The following is a 6,553-nucleotide window of genomic DNA, read 5'->3' as shown; positions in this document are numbered from 1 at the left end:
GGCAACTAGTATCCATCGGGGCATGTATTGCACACTTAATATTTGGTACATGTGGCAGCATCACAGGCTTCCCTGGTGGCTCAGTGGTAAAGAATCCGCCTGCAATGCAGGAGAGGTGGTTTCAGTCCTGGGTCGGGAAGATCCCCTGCAGAAGGAAACGGCAACCCATTCCAGTATTCTTGCCTGGAGAATCCCATGATCAAGTCACAGGCAGAAGACAGAAAAGCAGTGGAGGAAGAGAAGAACCAAGTGACTTGGCAGCAATGACACTCCAGTCCAGGGGAGCCTCAGTGATGAGAACTCGTTATCCACATTCACTGACTGTTCCTGCCACGTGCAAACGGAGACACGGGGATGTTCATCTATTTAAGCAAAGTTGTCACCATTGTCTCAGAGAGGAGGAAACGCTACCAAACAAACATGTGCTCTGTGGGGCCGGCAGATTCCTGCTTACAGAGGAGACGAAGGCCTGTGTGTTGATTTCTCAAGGAACCAAAGAGGCTCAGACAATGAAGACCAAGCTGTTCATTTTTTCCAAGAAGCTGCTGTGTGTGATGGGCTGCCTGCGGAAGCTCCCAGTTTTGCTTAGGAGCAATTCAGATAAAAACCATCAAGCTTTTAAGCTAAATGTCATGGTCATTAATAGCTACTTGTATCTAACCTATAGTTATGTAAAGTGGATGAAATACTTCAAAATATTTCATTTTTCAAGTAGTTTTGAATAACTGGATTGCAACAGGTTTATTCTTTTTCATGTCAGTTATAAAATGTTCATTTCTGTCTTTTATCAAGCATGACGGCATCATCGTTAGTATTATTATTAATATACTGGTTTAGTTTATTTGGTTCAGATGGTAAAGAATCTGCCTGCAATGCAGGAGACCCAGGTTCCATCCCTGGGTTGGAAAGATCCCCTGGAGAAGGAAATAGCAACTCACTCCAATATTCTTACCTGGAAAATCCCAGGAACAGAGGAGCCTGGTGGGCTACAGTCCGTGGGGTCGCAGAGTCGGACACGACAAACAGTATCATTTTATTTCAAATTTATGCAACCAGGACATGCCAGAACATATGCTAAGCTTCTCATGAGTGATGCCACCTAGCAGCCACCTTGCTTGCAGGGCTCACCATACCGTCTGACTGTGGGGAGGAGTGCAGCCTGTGGCTTGACTGCTTCCAGTCCTTGAAGTGGTCTTGATTTGGTTGCTGTGGCTGCAGGCCTGAGCTGTCAGCACCCCTCCTCTGTCTGCAGAGGCCGCCTGCAGAGTTCTAGAGACAGGAGTAGAGGTTGGGAATCCCAGGGCAGGGGCACACAGGGGCCACTCGCTCCAGTACCCAGGCATCTTCGCCCAGAAGCTCAGTCCCCAGGGGAACAGTGGGATGCGGTCTCTCCCACTTAAATCCATCACAGCTCAGCTTCCCTTCGGGGAGCTGCCCGTGAGAACGGGGTCCTTTGTCCGAAGGACACAGCTCTGGGAGCTGCCTCAGTCCTTGAGGGTTTGCTTGCAAACATAGCTCTCTGTCCCGCCACCCCAGAGATTAGGCGCTTATTTACTGCAGGCACCTGGAGTTCTGTGCAAACTTCTCACGCCCAGAGAAATGTTATCTGGTGTAAGAAATAATAACAGGGAGCCATTCCCATGCTCTCAAGATTTCTTGTGACTGTTTGTAAGATGTATAGGCCAACCAAGAAAAAAAAGTCAACTGTCTTGTCTTTCTCACGCTCTTCTGTATAAATATGAGATGCTGAATAAAGTTGGTGTCAGACTGCGTCCCTTCGTGGTGACGTGTCTGAACCTCTCGACCCCATCTTTGTAGTCTCTTGCTTTAGTTTCTTTCTTAGCCCCACCGTGCACGTTCTCGGGACCTGATCGACTTTGCCGGCTGGCACCGGCAGATGGCGCCTGAACAGGGACTTGAGAATCAGAGCGCGACGACGGCCGCTGCCCACCAAGATTGAGGTAAGTAAAGAGGAATTCCTAATTAATTAAAGTAAAGGGCAGGGAGGGTGATTGTCGAGAGTAATACATCATGGGACAATGCAATAGCCGCCAGTTATTTGTACATATGTTGAAAACTATGTTAAAAGGTAGGGGAATTCATGTAAATAAGTTACAGCTAGAGAAGTTTTTACTTTTTATAGAAGAGGTTTGTCCTTGGTTTCCAGAGGAAGGAACAGTTAGTCTGGAAATTTGGAAAAAAGTAAGAAAACAATTGCAGACATATTATTCCTTACATGGTCCCAATCGTGTTCCTGTGGATGCTTTTTCTTTGTGGACTCTCATTAGAGACTGTCTGGATCCTGAACATGAGGGACATAAAATTCAAACGGCTCTCAGGGATTCCACAGACCCGAAGCTGCAGAGCCTTCTGCCCCTCCACCTGAGCCGCTTTATGCTGTGCCTGAGGGAACAGCTTGTAAGGCTGGAGGGAGTGATGATGTGTTAAGCTCTGATGAACAGGAAGAGTTAAATGAACAAGCGGCTCAGTACCATAGAGAGGATATGCCTTGGGAAATGATGGTTAACATGCAATCCCCCTCGGGAAAAGGGAAATTAAAGCATTCAGGGCTTTCTGAAGAACAGCTGGAGAATTTAATTCAGAAGATTGTTATAGCAGTAAAAAAAGATGCATAGGGAGACTCCCACTCCAGCCAGCCTGCGCCTCCAGCATATCCTCCCTCGGTTCTTGCTGGACTCGATCCACCTCCGCCTTTCATAGAACCACGAGAGCTTATATCTATCCCTGCTTCTTTGCTCAGTGAAAACATAAAAATTAAAAGTGAGATATTATTATCTCCTCTTCAACAAGCGATTAAGCGAGCTAATGAAAAAGGAGAACATATTTCCGGGTTTTCAGGAATCTATCCAGTGTTTGAAAATGCTCAACAGCAGAGGTATTATGAGCTGCTGCCCTTTAAACAACTGAAAGAGCTAAAAATGGCTTGTGCACAATACAGCCCGACTGTGCCGTTTACTCAGGCTATTATAGAGGCTTTAGGAAATCAAAATCTGCCACCTAATGATTGGAAACAGGTTGCTCGAGCTTGTTTATCTGGAAGAGATTATTTACTATGGAAATCTGAGTTTGCTGAGCAATGTGGGATCACAGCCGATATCAATTGGCGACAAAGGACTGAACACCACTTATGAAATGATGGTGGGAGAGGGAGAATATCGAGACACTAATAGTCAACTTGATTATTTGCCTGGAGCCTACCCTCAGATTAGTGCTGCGGCTCTACAAACATGGAAAAAGCTTCCAAATTCTGATAAAAAGACTGAAGATTTATCTAAAATTCGCCAGGGGCCAGATGAGCCATATTAGGACTTTGTTGCCCGCCTGCTTGAGGCAATTGGTAAAATGATAAGAGATGAGCAGGCGGGAATGGTGTTGGCTAAATTGGGTTATTGCCTTAGCTGGTTTTAGTGGATGGCTTGATAATCATTATCCCTCAGATAAAATTTTGCAATTTGCTCATTATCACCAATTTCTCTTCCCCAAAATCGTTGTTTCTCAGCCCCTTGCTGACGCCCTAACTGTATTTACTGATGGCTCTTCTAATGGAATAGCTAGTTTGATTATACAGGACAATACTACCACCTGGCGTACTAATTGTAAGTCTGCTCAAGAAGTAGAACTATTTGCCGTTTTTCAGGCTCTATTACAAATTTCTGCTCCATTTAATTAATATTCTGACAGTCAATATATCATAAGAGCCTTAAACACTATTGAGACTGTTCCATTTATTGGTACCCTGAATTCTACTATCCAAACTCTTTTTCATGATATACAACATTTAATTTGTTCCAGAGTTAATAAATGCTATTTTGGTCATATTCATGCTCACTCTGGGCTTCCTGGACCTTTAGCACGAGGCAATGCTTTGGCTGATGAAGCTACACGTATGATATTTCCTTCATTGGAACAAATGGCAAAAACTTCCCACAGCTTACACCATCAAAACAGCAATAGCTTAAGACTTCAATTTGGCATTACTCGAGAAGCTGCCAGACAGATTGTTAAGCAATGTCAAACATGTCCTCAATTTTTTGGCGTCCCCCATTATGGAGTTAATCCTCGAGGATTGTTGCCAAACTATATATGGCAAATGGATGTTATCCATATTCCTGAATTTGGTAAACAAAAATTTGTTCATGTTACTATTGACACCTTCTCCGGCTTTTTACATGCCTCTCTACAATCCGGAGAAGCTAGCAAACATTGTATAGCTCATTGCATTAAATGTTTTGCTGTTATGGGAACCCCTAAAACCATAAAAACAGACAATTGTCCAGGATACACTGGAAAAAATTTTCAATTATTTTGTACACAATTGTCTATCTCACATAAAACAGGTATCCCTTATAATCCTTAAGGTCAAGGAATCATTGAACGGGCACATCAAACTCTCAAACATCAATTGCAAAAACTAAAGAAGGGGGAATTATATCCCAATACCCCCTCCAACTCTCTAAACCATGCTTTATTTGTTCTAAATTTTTTACAATTGGATATAAGTGGCCGTTCAGCAACACAGCGATTTTGGAACTTTGATGCACAAACAATAAGACCTAAAGTCTTTTGGAAAGACCCACTTGTGGAAAAATGGTATGGACCAGATCCAGTACTAATCTGGGGACGAGGGCATGTTTGTGTTTTCCTACAGGATGCCGAAGCGCCACGCTGGTTGCCGGAAAGGTTGGTACGCACAGCGGAGACAATCTCTAGCAAACCAGATGAGGAGATTGACGATTCAAGAGCATAATGAATTACCATCTCGGCAACAACTTCAGGCATTGATGCGAGAGGCACAGAATCGTGTTGCTGTGCAGGGCGATTCGATATCGCCTTTAAGCTTCCTAATAACCTTATTAATTATCTTAAATCAGATTAATACTGCACATTCTGAAGAATATTCAAGTGCTTACTGGGCTTGTTTTCCCGACCCTCCCCTTCTCCAACCGGTGGGCTGGGAGGGTCAGTCTATTCCCATATACACTAATGATACTGTGGCTTTGGGTGGTTTTTCAGATAAACATGTTATTCCTAATCAAGTTAATTTCTCTTATCATGGAGTGTTTGATCGCTTACCTATTTGTCTGTCTAGATATTTTAATTCAACAGAATGTCTTTTTGTTGGGGAGTCCGGATATGCTGATTATGACAATGGTTGGAGCCTGTATATTCCTGGAGTAACAAAAGAGTCTGGAATTCCTCAATGTCGTAATGGAACTGGTCCTTTAGATATTCCTTTCTGCGACTTTGGAACAAGGGGAAGAGTCACTGCTGCACCATGGAAACTGTGTCGAGATGGAACTGCTACGGTTTATAACATATTTGGGACAAATGAGTCATTGTGGGACTGGTCTCCAGACTCGGCCCGAAACCCTGGAGCTCAAGATAATAGGAACTTTGTATCCCATATTTGGAATTTGGGCGGCTTTAAAGTGTTCCAAACAGAAATCTGGAAACTAGCTGCCGCCCTTTGATGTGAGGGTTCCTACCTTCAGGTGGGATCAAAAGTGAGACATGGTTATTTGTGGAATCTCACCATGAGATACCCTCGTGCATGTGTGCCTCACCCTTATGCTTTGCTAGTAGGATCTGTAAAAATACAACCTGGGTTACGAAATTATAATGTAACTTGTAACAATTGTACCTTAACTAACTGCGTCAGGGGAATTACTAATCAAACTAGGGTTTTAGTCTTAAGACAGCCTGCTTTTGTTATGGTTCCTATAAAGATTAATGGGTCTTGGTATGATGAAAGGGGACTTGAACTTTGGAGAGAAGTAGAGGGTGCTTTAATGCGTTATCGCAGGGGAATAGGGTTAATAATTCTGGGATTTGTAGCTTTGGTAACTCTTATTGCTCCCTTGATTACTGCAGCCCTGTCCTTGGCACAATCAGTACAAACTGCAACTTTTGTTAATAATCTGGCACAAAATGCATCCGTTGCCCTGGGGACTCAAGAAGATATTGACAAAAAGCTAGAGGATCGATTGAATGCCCTTTATGATGTTGTAAAAGTTTTAGGTGAAGAGGTTCAAAGTATAAAGTTGAGATTACGAGTACAATGTCATGCTGATTTTTGATAGATCTGTGTTACTCCCAAAAAATATAATGGTAGTATAACTGCTCGGGATAAGGTGAAAGCTCATTTAGAAGGTATTTGGCATAATGAAAATATTTCCTTAGATTTGCTGCATCTACATCAGGAAATAATGAACATTGAAAATGGACCCAGACCTGATTTGGATGTTGCAAAAAGAGCTGAGTCTTTTGTTAAAGAACTTTTTCGAAATGTACCTACTGTCAATAGTATTTGGTACTTTGGAGCAGCCATGGAAGGACTATTCTTAATAATTTTAACTGTTTTATTTCTTGCACCTTGTTTAATTTAAAAACTGATTGATTATCTATGGATCATAAAGGCTTCCATCTATGGAAATGGTCTGCGGTTAAAGGAACATAAGCGTGCGCCTATATAAAAAGAAAGGGGGAGATGCGGGGAGCTGCCCGTGAGAACGGGGTCCTTTGTCCGAAGGAC

At 42.9% G+C, this 6,553-nt stretch overlaps 1 long non-coding RNA gene across 1 annotated transcript; it reads left to right on the top strand.

Moving 5' to 3' along the window:
* Positions 1–1,820: 1,820 nt before the first annotated feature.
* Positions 1,821–6,032, top strand: LOC113882919. Its single transcript, XR_003508487.1, has 2 exons — positions 1,821–1,961; positions 4,670–6,032. It is a non-coding gene; the product is annotated as an uncharacterized LOC113882919 (long non-coding RNA).
* Positions 6,033–6,553: the final 521 nt, after the last annotated feature.

The sequence above is a fragment of the Bos indicus x Bos taurus genome, chromosome 24 (genome assembly GCF_003369695.1).
Source record: "Bos indicus x Bos taurus breed Angus x Brahman F1 hybrid chromosome 24, Bos_hybrid_MaternalHap_v2.0, whole genome shotgun sequence".
NCBI classification, from domain to species: Eukaryota; Metazoa; Chordata; class Mammalia; order Artiodactyla; family Bovidae; genus Bos; species Bos indicus x Bos taurus.
The sequence above is the reverse complement of the archived record's forward strand: the minus strand, read 5'-3'. Positions and strand labels throughout refer to the sequence as shown.